This window comes from Eublepharis macularius, chromosome 6 (assembly GCF_028583425.1).
Source record: "Eublepharis macularius isolate TG4126 chromosome 6, MPM_Emac_v1.0, whole genome shotgun sequence".
Taxonomy (NCBI): domain Eukaryota; kingdom Metazoa; phylum Chordata; class Lepidosauria; order Squamata; family Eublepharidae; genus Eublepharis; species Eublepharis macularius.
The window spans coordinates 5,276,364-5,293,632 of record NC_072795.1 but is presented as its reverse complement, the minus strand read 5'-3'; the positions used below and the strand labels follow the sequence as shown (position 1 = coordinate 5,293,632).

Here is a 17,269-nt window from a genome sequence, read left to right as displayed (position 1 = left end):
TTTTCTGAAAACCTGGAGCATTTTTCAGGCTTGCGGAAATATCTATCTTGCCCTTTCAGAGCTCCAATAACCAGATTTAAGTACCATCAGATTTGGCCAGATTGAGAACGAGCTGTCTTGATTGTCCCACCTCCCTGTTTGTGTTGTGTTTATACGTTTATCTGTTTTAATTGAATGTTTAAAATATTTTAATCTCTTTAATGTTTTGATGTTCACCACCATGGGGACTCTTATTTGGGTGGGAAAGCAGCAGAAATATGTTTTAAATAAATAAATTAGCCCCCAACCACACTTTTTTATTTTCACCACTAGAATACATAGGCTGGGAGGGGACCTGCCACACACTAAAACATGCCTATCCTCTTTGATCATTTGCGAATGCGTGCAATCCTCCGCACATGCTCTCCAAGGTTTCAAGTGGGGTCTTTCCACAGCCATGGTCAGGGCTGGTGTCAGCACATAGCAAGGTCGGGAAGTTGCCAGAGTCGAGCCTTCTGGTGAGGACCACTGCTGCTGACTCGCTATTCATGCATCTCCTCTGATACCTGCATTCACACTTAGAATCATAGAGTTGGAAGGGGCCATACAGACCATCTAGTCCAACCCCTTGCCCAATGCGGGATGAGCCTAAAGCATCTCTGACAAAGATTCATCCAGCCTCTTCTTGAAAACTGCCAGTGAGGGGGAGCTCACCACCTCCCTAGGCAGCTGATTCCACTTTTGAACTACTCTGACCTGAAAAAGTTCTTCCTAATATCCAGCCGGTACCTTTGTGCATGTAATTTAAGCCCATTGCTTCGGGTCCTACCCTCTGCTGCCAACTGGAACAGCTCCCTGCCCTCCTCCAAATGACAGCCTTTCAAATATTTAAAGCGAGAAATCATGTCCCCCCCTCAATCTCCTCCAAACTAAACATTCCCAAGGCCCTCAGCTTTTCCACGTAGGGCTCAGTCTCCAGACCCCTGATCATCCTCGTCGCTCTCCTTTTACACTGCCTGCTTGTGAGTGCTTGGTCTCCTCTGCTCCCAGCAGCACTTAGCGCTGCTAGAGAAGGGTATGTGGGCGGTGCACAAAGCATCCGTGATCCTGGTGGCCATAGCTGTGGGATTCCTTGCTGCACCCAGCACCATTGGGGAAAGGGCGTGAGGCAGTGTGGTAGCAGGTTGTGGGAGAGTTTGCGAGTGGGCAAAGGAATGGCACACCACTATAACAATCATGCTCATCTCACCTCCTGAAGGAAGGAATGCCACAGCTTTATGGCAGTGGCTGGAAAAGCCCACAGGACCCAACCCAACTGATGTTAGCTGAGACCAGTTCCCTCTGGAAGGCTCTATGCATGAATCTTAAAACCTGGGTAGTAAAGCTGAAGGCAGCCCTTCAGGGGCTCTGGACTCAGGCCATGGCTTTACTGGTCAAATCCAGCACTTTGAATTGAGACTAGAAACAAATGTTTCAGCACATCCAGTGAAGGTCCTTACAGAGTCATTTTACGCCAACTGAAATTTCCAAACTGTCTTCAAGGGCTGCCCTATGTCGAGTGTATTACAGAAATCTACTCTGTGTTTTGCCAAGGCCAGTGTGACAGTGGGTCCTGGGCGTGCTTTAATTGCCAAACATGAAACCAATTCAGATGAAAGTTGATGCTGGTTTGGTGTAGCCAGGGTAGTGCAGTGGCTAGAATGTGGGCTCGAACTGCTGGGCCCTGAGTTCAAATCCTCACTTGGCCATGAACCTTCCTTAGGTGACCTTGGGATAGCCACTCTCTCTCAGCCTAACCTACTTTAGAGAATTGTTATAAGGATAAAAGGGAGGGTGGGAGAATCGTGTATGCTCCTCCTAGCTTCTTGAGGAAGAGCAAGATAAAAATTACAGCAATGAGGTGTGACATAAATAGAATGTAAGAGGAATAGGGAAGCAATGTGACAGATGCTCAAGAATGCATTAAGAAACGGATTCTGACCTCTCCCAAGCTTGCCAATGGAAGGATGGATTCTAGCAAAAGGCACATAAACAGTTTCATGAAAAGGACTCATTTCACTGCTGTGAATGGTCAGAACCAGGCAGCTGAGCTACAAACTCAAAATGGCCCAGGAAAGGCATGGTTTGGACCCCTTGCAAGCTGCAACTAAAAAAAACGCTAATTAGGCAGATCCCGTCTATCGGCTTTGAAGCATAGATGTGGTCTGGAGGAGCAGATGTGAAATGGAAGTATATTCCATAATTAACATACAGAACTCACCGCCACCTGGTGTAGCAATGTCCTTACATTATATGGCTTTAAAAACAATTAGTCCTTTTTTGCATGGGCAATTTTTGCCACTTTGGGCCCCAAAACTGTGGGTTTTCCTCTGAATTCCAGACAATGAACTCCCCCTTCAGATTTCAATTCAGCATTTCAAGGGTTCTCTTCTGAATTTTCTGTCTGTGCTCAAGGGAAAAATAAAACTGTCTAATGCCAGAAGTGGGTTTCAAAGGTAGAAGGCAATGCAATAAAATGAAGGTGATACATAAAATAAACATTTTAGTGAACTACAATCCAGTTCCTCTATAGAAGCAACTTCTTGGACATTGCATTATACTATAGTCATTATACTACATTACACTTGGTAAGAATGCCCTCCTGGACCCAAGCTTTTGATAAGGTCCCCCATGACATTTGGATGGGCAAACTGGAAGACTGTGGACTGGACTATAGGACCGTTCGGTGGATAGGGAGCTGGTTAGAGGACCGCACCCAAAGAGTGGTGGTCAACGGCATTTCATCAGATTGGAGGGAGGTGTCCAGTGGGGTGCCGCAGGGCTCGGTTTTGGGCCCGGTACTTTTCAATATTTTTATCAATGATCTGGATGAAGGAGTGGAAGGGCTGCTCATTAAATTTGCTGATGATACCAAATTGGGAGAAGTAGCAAACACCCAAGAAGATAGAATTAAAATTCAACAAGACCTGAATACTCTGGAGAAGTGGGCAGCTGTGAATAGGATGCAATTCAACAAAGACAAGTGCACAGTATTACATCTGGGCCACAAAAATGGGAAGCACAAATACTGGATGGGGGAATACACTTCTGGGCAGTAGTATATGTGAAAGGCATCTTGGGGTAAACTAAATATGAGCAGTCAGTGTGATGCGGTGGCAAAAAAGGCTAATTCAGTCTTGGGTTGTATCAAAGGGGCCATAGCGTCGAAATCGCAGGAGGTCATAGCCGCTCTCTATACTGCCTTGGTCAGGCCACACCTGGAGTATTGTGTGCAGTTGTGGAGGCCTCACTTCAAAAAGGATGTGGCGAAAATCGAGAGGGTGCAGAGGAGAGCGACGAGGATGATCAGGGGTCTGGAGACTGAGCCCTACGAGGAAAGGCTGAGGGTCTTGGGAATGTTTAGTTTGGAGAAGAGGAGGTTGAGGGGGGACATGATTGCTCTCTTTAAATATTTGAAAGGCTGTCATTTGGAGGAGGGCAGGCAGCTGTTCCAGTTGGCAGCAGAGGGTAGGACCCAAAACAATGGGCTTAAATTACATGCACAAAGGTACCGGCTGGATATTAGGAAAAACGTTTTCACGGTCAGAGTAGTTCAAAGGTGGAACCAGCTGCCTAGGGAGGTGGTGAGCTCCCCCTCACTGGCAGTTTTCAAGAAGAGGCTGGAGGAATACTTGTCAGAGATGCTTTAGGCTGATCCTGCACTGGGCAGGGGGTTGGACTAGATGGTCTGTTTGGCCCCTTCCAACTCTTATGATTCTATGATTCTATCATTTCCCCAGAACTTTTAGCATGGTGGAAGCAAAGTCGCTTTGGGGACCCCACATGGCCAGAGCTTAGAGACATGCCCAGGTCCCTGCAGAGTTAGAGCTGCCACACCACATGTTTAACCAGCTAACCAGTGGCAAATGAGTGTACGAGTCCACTCGCAGAGGAAGCAGGAAGGAGATAAAATATGAAATATTCTAATCCCCTGTAAGGAAGAATTAAAAATTGGTTGGCTGGGTGGACATCTATTCATTGACTCAAGCGAAGAACACCACCTCGCCCTGGAATGAGGAACCTGCAGTGAGGGGGGGGGCGCCCTTTACAAGCAGGGCCCAAAGTCAAGAAGGCGCATAGAGGAAGTGAAGTCTCTAAAAACAGCCACGAGGAGGGGAAGTCCCCGTGTTGGTCTCGCTCATTAATTTTATGGCCTTGCTAAGAACACCGTGTGACCTGGAGGACCCCTTGGAAACCTGGAGACTGGCCTACACAGGTTGAGGGAGGGAGGCGAGGCTGCTGCCCCAAGCTTGCAGGGACTGCCTCTTTTGGTTTACTTGGGAAAAGGCTTGTTTGGGAAGCCATTGGTCATAGCCCTCCCCACCAAAAGGGTTTCTGGTGTGTTCCGGGTTGTTTTTGTTGTTGTTGTCATCGTCTCCATTGGTCTGCCTTTCTCACCGAGATCCAAGGCGGGTTGCACAGTGCGAGTGAAAATACATTATCATCAACAGCTAGTAGCACCTTTAAGACTAACCAACTTCATTGTAGCAGAAGCTTTCGAGAGCCGCAGCTCTCTTCGTCAGATGCATCGAAAGCTGACGATGCATCTGACGAAGAGAGCTGTGGTTCTCGAAAGCTCATGCTACAATGAAGTTGGTTAGTCTTAAAGGTGCTACTGGACTCTACTATTTTGCTACTACAGACTAACACGGCTAACTCCTCTGGATCTATCAACGGCTAGGACATTCGCCGAGCAATGTACAATAATGAGTAACCGTTTGGACGTTCAGTGAAACAGACGAAGAGAACTTGATTCTTGAAAGCTTATGCTACAATAAAATTGGTTAGTCTTACAGGTGCTACTGGACTCTTTTTGATTTTACAACGGGGTATGATAGCAGAAAGTTTGAAAAACAAGCCTAAAGCCAATCACGGAGATGAAATCTTTCTGAACTAAGCATAACTAATTTACATGGCACGTTTAGCAACGTGGAAACTCCCTAGCAGGCGCATTTCTACAACAGCAGACAGTACCCAACAGAGTAGCGTATAGTCCCTGTCCCTAGGGTTGCCAGCTCAAGGTTGGGAAATTCCTGGAGATTTTTTGGGGGTGGAGCCTAGAGAGGGTGGGGTTTGGGAAGGGGAGGGACCACAGCAGGGTATAGCTCCATAGAGCCCATCTCCAAAGCAGCTGTTTTTTCCAGGGGAGCTGATCTCTATGGCCTGGTGATCAGTTGTAATTCCAGGAGATCTCCAGCCACCACCCGGAGACTGGCAATGTGTTCAAGTTTTGGTTTGTGACATCCCTCTGTCCCTCCCTTCCCCAATTCTAATTGTTCTTTCCTGTTTAACCACAGATAATAAAGAGACTCAAACCTGCTAGAATCCACAGGTGTGTTTTTGCTTTACCAAATCTCCTCTGGTATCCATCTGCCATCCACCCTGTCTGTCAGGCACACCCACTCCGCTCTTATGGTGCATGAAACTGTCAGACTATCAGTCCATCAAAGACAGTATTGTCTATTCCAACCGGCAGGTTTTCAGGTAGAAACATTTTAACTGGAGATGACAGAGATTGAACTTGGAACCTTCTGTATGCCAAGCAGATGCTATACCACCGAGCCATGGCTCCACCCCTTGCTCACATATCACTCACATAACTTAAGTTGATCGTGTTGCCTCCTTCCTTCGCCACACTGCTTTTTACCAGCTGCTCCCTCTGTATCCAGGCCTTATGTTTTTCTGAGAAACTGGAATGTTTGTGAACATTCTATAATCAATCAGCAGCTGAGCCAATGGCATCGGAGGGCTCGTTTCAACCAGACAAAGCTAGAAGTCTCACAGCCAGCCACTGTATTCAAACAGTGCAGCTTGCATTTGTGTCAAGTTTCCTCCTTAGCACCAATATTTGCCTCTTTTTTTGTAGTAATTTGATGAACTATTTCCCTTTTTTGGCAAATCAGCAAAAAGAAAAATCTGTGCTGTGGTTTGATAGCTCAAAAATGGCTAGATGTGCACAAATGTACATAATTTACAGTGTGAGGCTATGCAAGTTTACTTAGAAGCTAGTCCCATTTTATTCTGCAGCGCTTGCTCCCAGATAAGCATTTTTAAGATTGCTGCCTAAATGTACTGCACTATTGTGCTTTGTCTCAAAAACAGTGGTCACCCGCTGGTGGTGCTAGTTCTGAACTGTTTAACTTGATTGATTATATTAACTCTCAACTTTTGACGCGCAGATTTCATTCCAAAGCAACTTACTATGGAAATCCATCGCAACATACAAGTGCTTGGGTGCGAAGGTGTACAGGGGGTAGAGATGAAGAAAGATGTCGTGCATCCTTCAAGCTTCATTTTTATTGTTGTTGTTCTGTGTATGTTAAATGTCTCTTCTCATTGGTTGTCCCAGCTGGGTGAAAAGTACTTCTTCATATTGTTAACTTGTGGAACTCCCTGCTACTAGATGCAGTGATAATCGCTGCTGAATAGTAACATAATAATAACATTTGATTTATATACCACCCTTCAGGACAACTTAACACCCACTCAGAGTGGTTTACAAAGTGTGTCATTATTATCCCCACAACAAAACACCCTGTGAGGTGGGAGGGGCTGAGAGAGCTCCGAGAAGCTGTGACTGACCCAAAGTCACCCAGCTAGCTTCACGTGGAGGAGTGGGGAATCAAACCCGGCTTAGAATGGTTTTAAAAGAAGATGAGAGAAATTCATGAAATTCATGAAATTCATAAAGGTTATATATGTGTGTTCTTCTTTATCTTTTTAAATGATTTTAATAGATGATTTGTTGGGGTTTTTGCATTGCATTTATTGCCCTTCCCTTCTTTGGATTCTGTGTGTGTTGGGAGAAAGGTGAGGCTATTTAAACATCTTAAATAAATAAATGATGCTTTTGTGTCCCCACAGTTCTTGCTGCTTTGTTAGCCATCTGGAGCCTGAGGAGATAAGGCAAGATATAAATACTTTAAATAAATAAATGGAGGTCTTATCAGTGGCTATTATTTGTGATGGCTCAATGGATCCTCCAGGTTCAGAGGCAGTACACCTTTGAAGGCCAGCTCTTTGGAGGGGAAACAACAAGGAAGTGGGGGGGGGCACTATTCTCCTACTTGTGGGTCTCCTGGGGTGTTTTGATGGCTACTGGATGAAACGGGATTCTGGACCTTTAGTCCGCTCCAGCGAGGCTCTTTTGTTCCTATTCAACAGTCATAGTCAAGAGTCAATGCGGCTGTACTGGTTAAAGTGTTGAACTAGGAATGGGGAGTCCTGGGTTCAAATCCCCCTTTGCCACGTGGGCCAGTCCCTCTCTGAGCCTAACCTATCTCACAGCGTTGTCAGACTGATAAATTTGCCACCCCGAGTTCACTGGGAGAAAAGCAGGATAAAAATGTAATAAATAAACACATTTCTGCCCTGAAAGTTATCACCGGCTGATTCTTGCTTCTCTTGAAAGTAGAGGAGTGGGTCAGGCTTGGTTTTTTCCCCAATCCATTGGCAGCCCTACTTCACGTTTGTAAAATAAAAGAAAAACTGGCAAGAAAGACCTTTGGTCAGATGCTATAAGGCCACCCTTCATATTCCGATCAGGGCCTCCCCTCCTTCTCAAAACAAAACTCCTTTTTCTTGACGAGTTCCTGGTATTGTCACAGGCAAGGCCTTTGTTCCTGCAAACCTGGCAAGATTTCAAGAGCTATTCACAATTTTCGTTGTTGCTGTCGAATAAGCTCAGCAGCGTCATCCGCGCTAATCCGGGTGTTCGACAACATATCACAGGCCGCCTCTGGCATTTCTTATCTGGGTTCTGCTTTCAGTTATGCCAGCCAAAGATGCAAAGGATTAATCTCCTGAAACGTGGAATCGGAGAAGCTCTTGAAAATCACCCCTGCACCCCAAGAGCCGCTGTTTTTGTCACTGGCTGAAGGCTCCATTCCTGCTCCTTCTGCTTCCATTGGTGTCCTCTCTTTATCTTCACGTCAACCCTGGGAGGTAGGCTAGGCTGAGTGTGTGTGACTGGCCCAAGTTCATCCGGGAAGCTTCCGTGGCAGAGTGAGGATTCGAATCAATGCCGCCCATATCCCAGCCCAACACTCTAACCGCTGCATCCCGCCAGCTCTGGATTTATGCAGATCGGATTAATTTGCATATATTTGCTTTACGGCTGGCAACCAGGTCTGTGGTTCACCAATTGGACAGGATAATCTTGCTGTATTCAAGCCAGTTGCATCTGGATTCCCTGCACTGAACTGGAGGCTTACAATACCTTCCCAAACTCTTTGGCTGTTTGGCATTTTGTGTCCAGCTGTCAGTTCTAAGGATGACAGGCTGTGGCAGATAGACCCCTGTACCCTCACAGCAAGCACTCCATGGTCTTGGTTGAAAAGGCTTTATTTCAGGAATCATGTCATGTTCATAGACAGGTCCAAAGGTTGACCAGAAAGTTGACAGGAATATCTAAGTGTGTGAAAAGCATTCTTCTTATAGAGCCCAATTACTCGTCCCCCCCTCCCAACAGCAAAACATAACTTTTGGCGCGAACCATTTGTGATAACTTCTCTGCATAGTCTACATATCAAGTCTAGACTCTTAAGCAAGCAGCAGATTAAAAATGAAACTCCGTTATTCATGAGAACAGACAGTGTACAAGGTCAGCAGTTGATAAGGCACCTGCAGCTTCAGCGGCCTGTGAAAGCAAGGCAAGTTATGGCATTAGCAATATGACATCAAGGTACAGCATTAACAATGGTTCTGTAGAACGAGGCACAGAACAGTAGTATAGCCACTGATGGCATGGATGGGGCACAGCCATGACACCAGCAGCAATTATCCAGAAATCTCTGGATGCTCATAAGTAGGTCATGGAAGCCTAGGTTGGCCCCTGATGGATGAGAGAGCACAACAGACCAGTGGCATTTCTTTGACATAGTCAAAGGGTGCATATGCAGCGGCAAAGAAACACTCTTGCCAGATAGCAGGTCCACAGAGAGTGAGATCCCCTTCTGTTGCCGTCTTCCAGCGGGGGAAAGCTTCTTTGTTTCACTTGGTTTTCCCTACCTTCCTGTCTTATGTTTTACTTACTGTTTTATATGCTGTTATTATATATTTTAGTTTCTGAATTGTTTTTATGAACTGTTTCTATATGTTTTTATATATTTTTTAAACTATTAGCCGTCTTGGTGGCCTTATTGGGCAAAAAGGCAGCACGCAAATTCTATCTATCTATCTATCTATCTATCTATCTATCTATCTATCTATCTATCTATCTATCTATCTATCTATCTATCTATCTATCTATCTATCTATCTATCTATCTATCTATCATCTGCTGTGTTTATACCCAACTTTTCTATCCAATGAGGACCCAAGGTGGCTTACATAATTCTCCTTTCCTTCATTCTTTCTCCACAACAACCCTGTGAGGTAGGTTAAGCTGAGTGTGTGTGACTGGCCCAAAGTCACCCAGCAAGCTTTATGGCACAGCGGGGATTCGAACCTGAATGTCCCAGATCCTCGTCCAACACTCTTACCACTACATCATAAATAAATCCTGCATTCCAAGCTGCTTCGGCCAACACACGGCTGTCCACAGCTACTTTCCCTCCGTCACCTCGCACACTCAAAATTTGCTGATTTTTTTCTTACTGTTTCTTGTCTAGCTCACTCTCTCTGTCACTCTTCCTCTCACGCTCACTCGATCCTTCTGCTCAGTCAGGAGAGACCTCCTTCTACAAACTTTCACAGTATTTGAACAGAGTCTTGGAGCGAGAACAACGGCTGGATCTGTTTTCAAACTTTGAAATTTCAAAGTCGGCAACCTGCAGCAGTTTCTTAAACATGAAATCGGGTTGCCCCTTGCAATCCCTTTTGTGTTCCAGTTATGCAGCCTGTGTTGGGTTCATCTGTACAAGTGAAGTAAAAGTAATGCAGAGTGGGTCTGGAGCATGTACAGAACGCTTTTTCCTCAACGCTGAGCCACCTCAGTTGGCCCCCACCCATACAAACACACACACACACAATAGAGATCTACCCGAGAACTAGGGCATTTCGGGTGGCACCTTGTTTTAGATACCAAACGAAAACTTCTCATTCATTGTCAGAAGGCATGAAGGAAAAGCCTTTGTCTTAAAAGCACCCCGCCCTCTGAAACCACACTATCAAAATCAATACAATGCAGGGATTTCCAACACAGGGATATCTGCGCCTGGCAGCTCACAGGACAGTCCGGGCTCCTGGCCCCTGCAGACAGAAGCAGAGCTGGCATGGCTCGCCACTGGTTCGCTGGGGTGTCCGTTTTACTATTGTGGCTCCAGAATGCCGGGATTTGTGGTAAGTCCTTGATGGAACTCCAGCAGGTTCTTGCCGGGAAATACACGGAAGCAGGTTGTGCAAGAAGAGGCTGGCAATCTGAGGAGGCCGTCATGGCAGACTCTGCCCAGTGTTGTGTAGCAGTTGATTAGCTTTATTTCAGGATTGCACCTGCTGTAAACTCAGGCGATAGAAAAGAAAAAGGAAGACGGGGCAATGATTGTTTCTAAAAGGGACAAATTCATAGGAGGAGATGATCTAACTCAAAAGCAATTTTTTAAAAAAACAGAGGGCATGGAAGTGCTTCGTAAGGTGTAGTGGAATTAAACACTTCCATTCTGATTTTAGGATCAATTAAAAGGTGTAACGAGCTTCTCATTTCAAGTAACAGATGAGTCGTTTGCAATGGAAGAGGCAGAGGAAAAACCCTTCCCGGCCTGCATAACAGGAACGGACGACTTCCTTGTGTGACTTAGTTTGTTACCTGCCTGATGGGATTTCAGCAGCTTTGGCGGCTGAGCAACAAGTGCCAGGACTGTATTTTGCTCTGGGAGACAGTGAAATCCTTGGAAGGAGATCTAGAAATCTCCAAAGCATTTGGCGCATGCTTCATGTAGTATTGAAATGGCTTCTGCTGGTAAATTGTCTTCCTGAGATGGGTAGCAAGAACCTTTGCAGGAGAATTCTCTGGCTGAGAGTCAATTTTGAAGTTGGTGTAACTTCCTCCCCCGTAATGCCACTTTTTCCTGGCGTTGCTCTTCATATCTCTCATGGAGAAAAATGCCCAGAACTCAGGGATCCAAAAGTAAAGAGGCTTTCCCCACAAGTAAACTCCAATCACTGATGAGTGCGCTGAATTGTATGCACGTGAGAGTTTCTTCGGTGATTCTTTGAATATTGCTTGTGTGGTGGTCGTTTGACTGGCCCCTGAGGAAGTGGGCGTCACACAAAACAAGCTAATTTTGCTGGCAGCTTGTACAGACGTATTTCTGTCTGTACAAAGACTCTGGGGGGCTTACAAAGTGCACCCCTCTGGACACTGATTGGAGACACAGATGGATTTCTGTCTGCTACACCAGACGGATTTCTGTCTGCAACACGGAGAATCATCGTTAAAGACTCGGGGGGGGCTTACAAAGTGCACCCCTCTGGACACTGGGACATTGAATATCACCTTGAAGGGTGTATTATGATATGTCTTTTGAAAATATTGTATGAGAGTTGATCATTATTTTTGCATTAAGTATAGCAATTGAGAAATATTTGCATTAAGTGCATTTAAGAAATATTATTCACTTAATCTTTCCCTGGTGTGGGTTTCTTGTTGTTTGGCAGAAATCAGGGGTCAGCATCTCGAGGCCCCAGAGCCCAATCAGCCCCTGAATAGGGACCCGGTGCTTCTGCCACACAGCAGCCAAACCAGAGTCGAGAGAGGCACATGGAGAGAGCAGTGAGTGGCCACAGGACTTGCTGGCTATCTCATTTGATCCCTCTCTGTGCCTGGTCAGGGTTGCCTGTTCCGTTCCATTTGCCCGGCCTGCCCCATCGGAGTTTATGGTTCTGGGCTGAATGGACCAATGGACTGACTCAGTGAAAGACCGCATCTTATATCGTTTAAGACTAACCAACTTTATTGCAGCATAAGCTTTCGAGAACCATAGCTCTCTTCGTCAGATGCATGCATGCACCTGACGAAGAGACCTGTGGTTCTCGAAAGCTTATGCTACAATAAAGTTGGTTAGTCTTAAAGGTGCTACTGGACTCTTTACTGTTTTGCAACTACAGACTAACACGGCTAACTCCTCTGGATCTTATATCCTGAAAGTGAACGGGTGATCCAAGAACAGTCCCTACAGGAAGAAGGACAAGATCGGCTATGGGTCTGATCTAGCAAGGTTCTTCTTATGTTCTAAACTATAGGCTAGCCAGTCTTTGCTGTGCTTAAAGTGTGGGTCAGGAGTCGGACTTATAAATGGGTCATGACTTTCTTGCTGGTGGGAGATGAGGGAGGAGGAAGAACAGGTTGAGTTACAAGAGGAGGCTGACAATGGCTGACTGGCAGTAAAATACAGCCTGCGGCTTATTAATCCTGTATACTTATAAATAAATCAAACCATGTCCATACCATTAGCTTCCACAGAAACATCAGAAGCCACATCCACAACAGAAACAGGAATCACATCAGCAAATCTCGCTTCCACAACAGAAGCAGAAACATCGCCAACATCACTTGCTTCCCCAACACCACTAGAAAACACAACACAACCCCTCACTTCTACAAGAGAAGTAGAAACAACATCAACACCCTTTGATTCCACAGCAACATCAGAAACCACATCAACACCATTCGCTTCCACAGCAGCACAGGAAACCACGTCAACACCATTGTCTTCCACAGCAACACCGGAAACCACGTCAACACCATTTGCTTCCACAGCAGCACAGGAAACCACGTCAACACCGTTCGCTTCCACAGCAGCACCAGAAACCACGTCAACACCATTGGCTTCCACAGCAGCACCGGAAAACATGTCAACACCATTCGCTTCCACAGCAGCACAGGAAACCACGTCAACACCATTGGCTTCCACAGCAGCACTGGAAACCACGTCAACACCATTGGCTTCCACAGCAGCACCGGAAACCACATCAAGAACATTAACTTCCACATCAGCACTGGAAATCATGTCAACACCATTGGCTTCCACAGCAGCACCGGAAACCGCATTATCACCATTCACTTCCACAATAGCTTCCACAATAGCACCAGAAACCACATCCACTCAATTTGCTTCCACAACAGCACCGGAACACACGTCAACACCATTGTCTTCCACAGCACCACAAGAAACCACATTATCACCATTCACTTCCACAATAGCACCAGAAATCACATCAACACCGTTAGCTTACACAACAGCACCGGAAACCACATCAACACCATTGGCTTCCACAGCAACATCAGAAACCAAATCAACACCGGTCGCTTCCACAACATCACCAGAAAGCACATCAACATCATTAACTTTCACATCAGCACCGGAAATCACGTCAACACGATTGGCTTCCACAGCAGCACCGGAAACCACGTCAACACCATTGCCTTCCACGGCAGCACCGGAAACCACATTATCACCATTCGCTTCCACAATAGCACCAGAAACAACATCCACCCCATTTGCTTCCACAACAGCATCTGAAATCACATCAACACCGTTAGCTTCCACAACAGCACCGGAAACCACGTCAACACCATTGGCTTCCACAGCAATATCAGAAACCACATCAACACCGTTCGCTTCCACAACAGCACCAGAAACCACATCAACATCATTAACTTCCACAGCAGCACCGGAAAACACATCAACACCATTAGCTTCCACAGCAGCACTGGAAACCACGTCAACACCATTGGCTTCCACAGCAGCACCGGAAACCACATTATCACCATTCGCTTCCACAACAGCACCAGAAACCGCATCCACCCCATTTGCTTCCACAACAGCACCAGAAATCACATCAACATCATTAGCTTCCACAGCAGCACCAGAAACCACGTCAACACCATTGGCTTCCACAACAGCATCTGAAACCACGTCAACACCATTGGCTTCCAGAGCAACATCAGAAACCACATCAACACCATTCGCTTCCACAACATCCCCAGAAACCACATCAAAATCATTAACTTCCACATCAGCACCGGAAATCACGTCAACACCATTGGCTTCCACAACAGCACCGGAAATCACATCAACGCCGTTAACTTCCACATCAGCACCGGAAACCACGTCAACACCATTGGCTTCCACAGCAACATCAGAAATCACATCAACACCATTCACTTCCCCAGCACCACAAGAAACCACATTATCACAATTCGCTTCCACAACAGCACCAGAAACCACATCCACCCCATTTGCTTCCACAACAGCACCAGAAACCACATCAACACCATTAGCTTCCATAACAGCACCAGAAACCACGTCAACACCATTCTCTTCCACAGCACCACAAGAAACCACATTATCACCATTCGCTTCCACAATAGCACCAGAAACCACATCCACTCAATTTGCTTCCACAACAGCACCGGAACACACGTCAACACCATTGTTTTCCACAGCACCACAAGAAACCACATTATCACCATTCACTTCCACAATAGCACCAGAAATCACATCAACACCGTTAGCTTACACAACAGCACCGGAAACCACATCAACACCATTGGCTTCCACAGCAACATCAGAAACCAAATCAACACCGGTCGCTTCCACAACATCACCAGAAAGCACATCAACATCATTAACTTCCACAGCAGCACCGGAAACCACGTCAACACCATTGGCTTCCACAACAGCACCGGAAATAACATCAACGCCGTTAACTTCCACATCAGCACCGGAAACCATGTCAACACCATTGGCTTCCACAGCAACATCAGAAACCACATTATCACCATTCGCTTCCACAGCAGCACCGGAAACCGCATTATCACCATTCGCTTCCACAATAGCACCAGAAACCACGTCCACCCCATTTGCTTCCACAACAGCATCTGAAATCACATCAACACCGTTAGCTTCCACAGCAACATCAGAAACCACGTCAACACCATTGGCTTCCACAGCAACATCAGAAACCACATCAACACCGTTCACTTCCACAACAGCACCGGAAACCACGTCAACACCATTGGCTTCCACAGCAACATCAGAAACCACATCAACACCATTTGCTTCCACAACATCACCGGAAACCACATCAAGAACATTAACTTCCACATCAGCACCGGAAATCATGTCAACACCATTGGCTTCCACAGCAGCACCGGAAACCGCATTATCACCATTCACTTCCACAATAGCACCGGAAACCACGTCAACACTGTTCGCTTCCACAGCAGCACCGGAAAACATGTCAACACCGTTCGCTTCCACGGCAGCACCGGAAAACACATCAACACTGTTCGCTTCCACAGCACCACAAGAAACCACATTATCACCATTCGCTTCCCCAACAGCACCAGAAACCACATCCACCCCATTTGCTTCCACAACAGCACCAGAAACCACATTACCACGATTTCCTTCCACAGCAACACTGGAAACCACGTCAACACCATTGGCTTCCACAGCAGCACTGGAAACCACGTCAACACCATTGGCTTCCACAGCAGCACCGGAAACCACATTATCACCATTCGCTTCCACAACAGCACCAGAAACCGCATCCACCCCATTTGCTTCCACAACAGCACCAGAAATCACATCAACATCATTAGCTTCCACAGCAGCACCAGAAACCACGTCAACACCATTGGCTTCCACAACAGCATCTGAAACCACGTCAACACCATTGGCTTCCAGAGCAACATCAGAAACCACATCAACACCATTTGCTTCCACAACATCCCCAGAAACCACATCAAAATCATTAACTTCCACATCAGCACTGGAAATCACGTCAACACCATTGGCTTCCACAACAGCACCGGAAATCACATCAACGCCGTTAACTTCCACATCAGCACCGGAAACCACGTCAACACCATTGGCTTCCACAGCAACATCAGAAATCACATCAACACCATTCACTTCCCCAGCACCACAAGAAACCACATTATCACAATTCGCTTCCACAACAGCACCAGAAACCACATCCACCCCATTTGCTTCCACAACAGCACCAGCAACCACATCAACACCATTAGCTTCCATAACAGCACCAGAAACCACGTCAACACCATTCTCTTCCACAGCACCACGAGAAACCATATTATCACCATTCGCTTCCACAATAGCACCAGAAACCACATCCACTCAATTTGCTTCCACAACAGCACCGGAACACACGTCAACACCATTGTCTTCCACAGCACCACAAGAAACCACATTATCACCATTCACTTACACAACAGCACCGGAAACCACATCAACACCATTGGCTTCCACAGCAACATCAGAAACCAAATCAACACCGGTCGCTTCCACAACATCACCAGAAAGCACATCAACATCATTAACTTCCACATCAGCACCGGAAATCACGTCAACACGATTGGCTTCCGCAGCAGCACCGGAAACCATGTCAACACCATTGGCTTCCACAGCAACATCAGAAATCACATCAACACCATTCACTTCCCCAGCACCACAAGAAACCACATTATCACAATTCGCTTCCACAACAGCACCAGAAACCACATCCACCCCATTTGCTTCCACAACAGCACCAGAAACCACATCAACACCATTAGCTTCCATAACAGCACCAGAAACCACGTCAACACCATTCTCTTCCACAGCACCACAAGAAACCACATTATCACCATTCGCTTCCACAATAGCACCAGAAACCACATCCACTCAATTTGCTTCCACAACAGCACCGGAACACACGTCAACACCATTGTCTTCCACAGCACCACAAGAAACCACATTATCACCATTCACTTCCACAATAGCACCAGAAATCACATCAACACCGTTAGCTTACACAACAGCACCGGAAACCACATCAACACCATTGGCTTCCACAGCAACATCAGAAACCAAATCAACACCGGTCGCTTCCACAACATCACCAGAAAGCACATCAACATCATTAACTTTCACATCAGCACCGGAAATCACGTCAACACGATTGGCTTCCACAGCAGCACCGGAAACCACGTCAACACCATTGCCTTCCACGGCAGCACCGGAAACCACATTATCACCATTCGCTTCCACAATAGCACCAGAAACCACATCCACCCCATTTGCTTCCACAACAGCATCTGAAATCACATCAACACCGTTAGCTTCCACAACAGCACCGGAAACCACGTCAACACCATTGGCTTCCACAGCAATATCAGAAACCACATCAACACCGTTCGCTTCCACAACAGCACCAGAAACCACATCAACATCATTAACTTCCACATCAGCACCGGAAATCACGTCAACACCATTGGCTTCCACAGCAACATCAGAAACCACAT

General features: G+C 46.3%; 1 protein-coding gene across 1 annotated transcript in view; it reads right to left on the bottom strand.

Moving 5' to 3' along the window:
• Nucleotides 1–13,088, bottom strand: part of RPL35A (ribosomal protein L35a) — a 290,620-nt gene extending 277,532 nt beyond the window's left edge. Inside the window, exon 1 of the mRNA XM_054982075.1 lies at nucleotides 13,076–13,088. The gene's annotated coding sequence lies outside the window, so the exon portion shown is untranslated. The remainder of the gene's footprint in view (nucleotides 1–13,075) is intronic.
• Nucleotides 13,089–17,269: the final 4,181 nt, after the last annotated feature.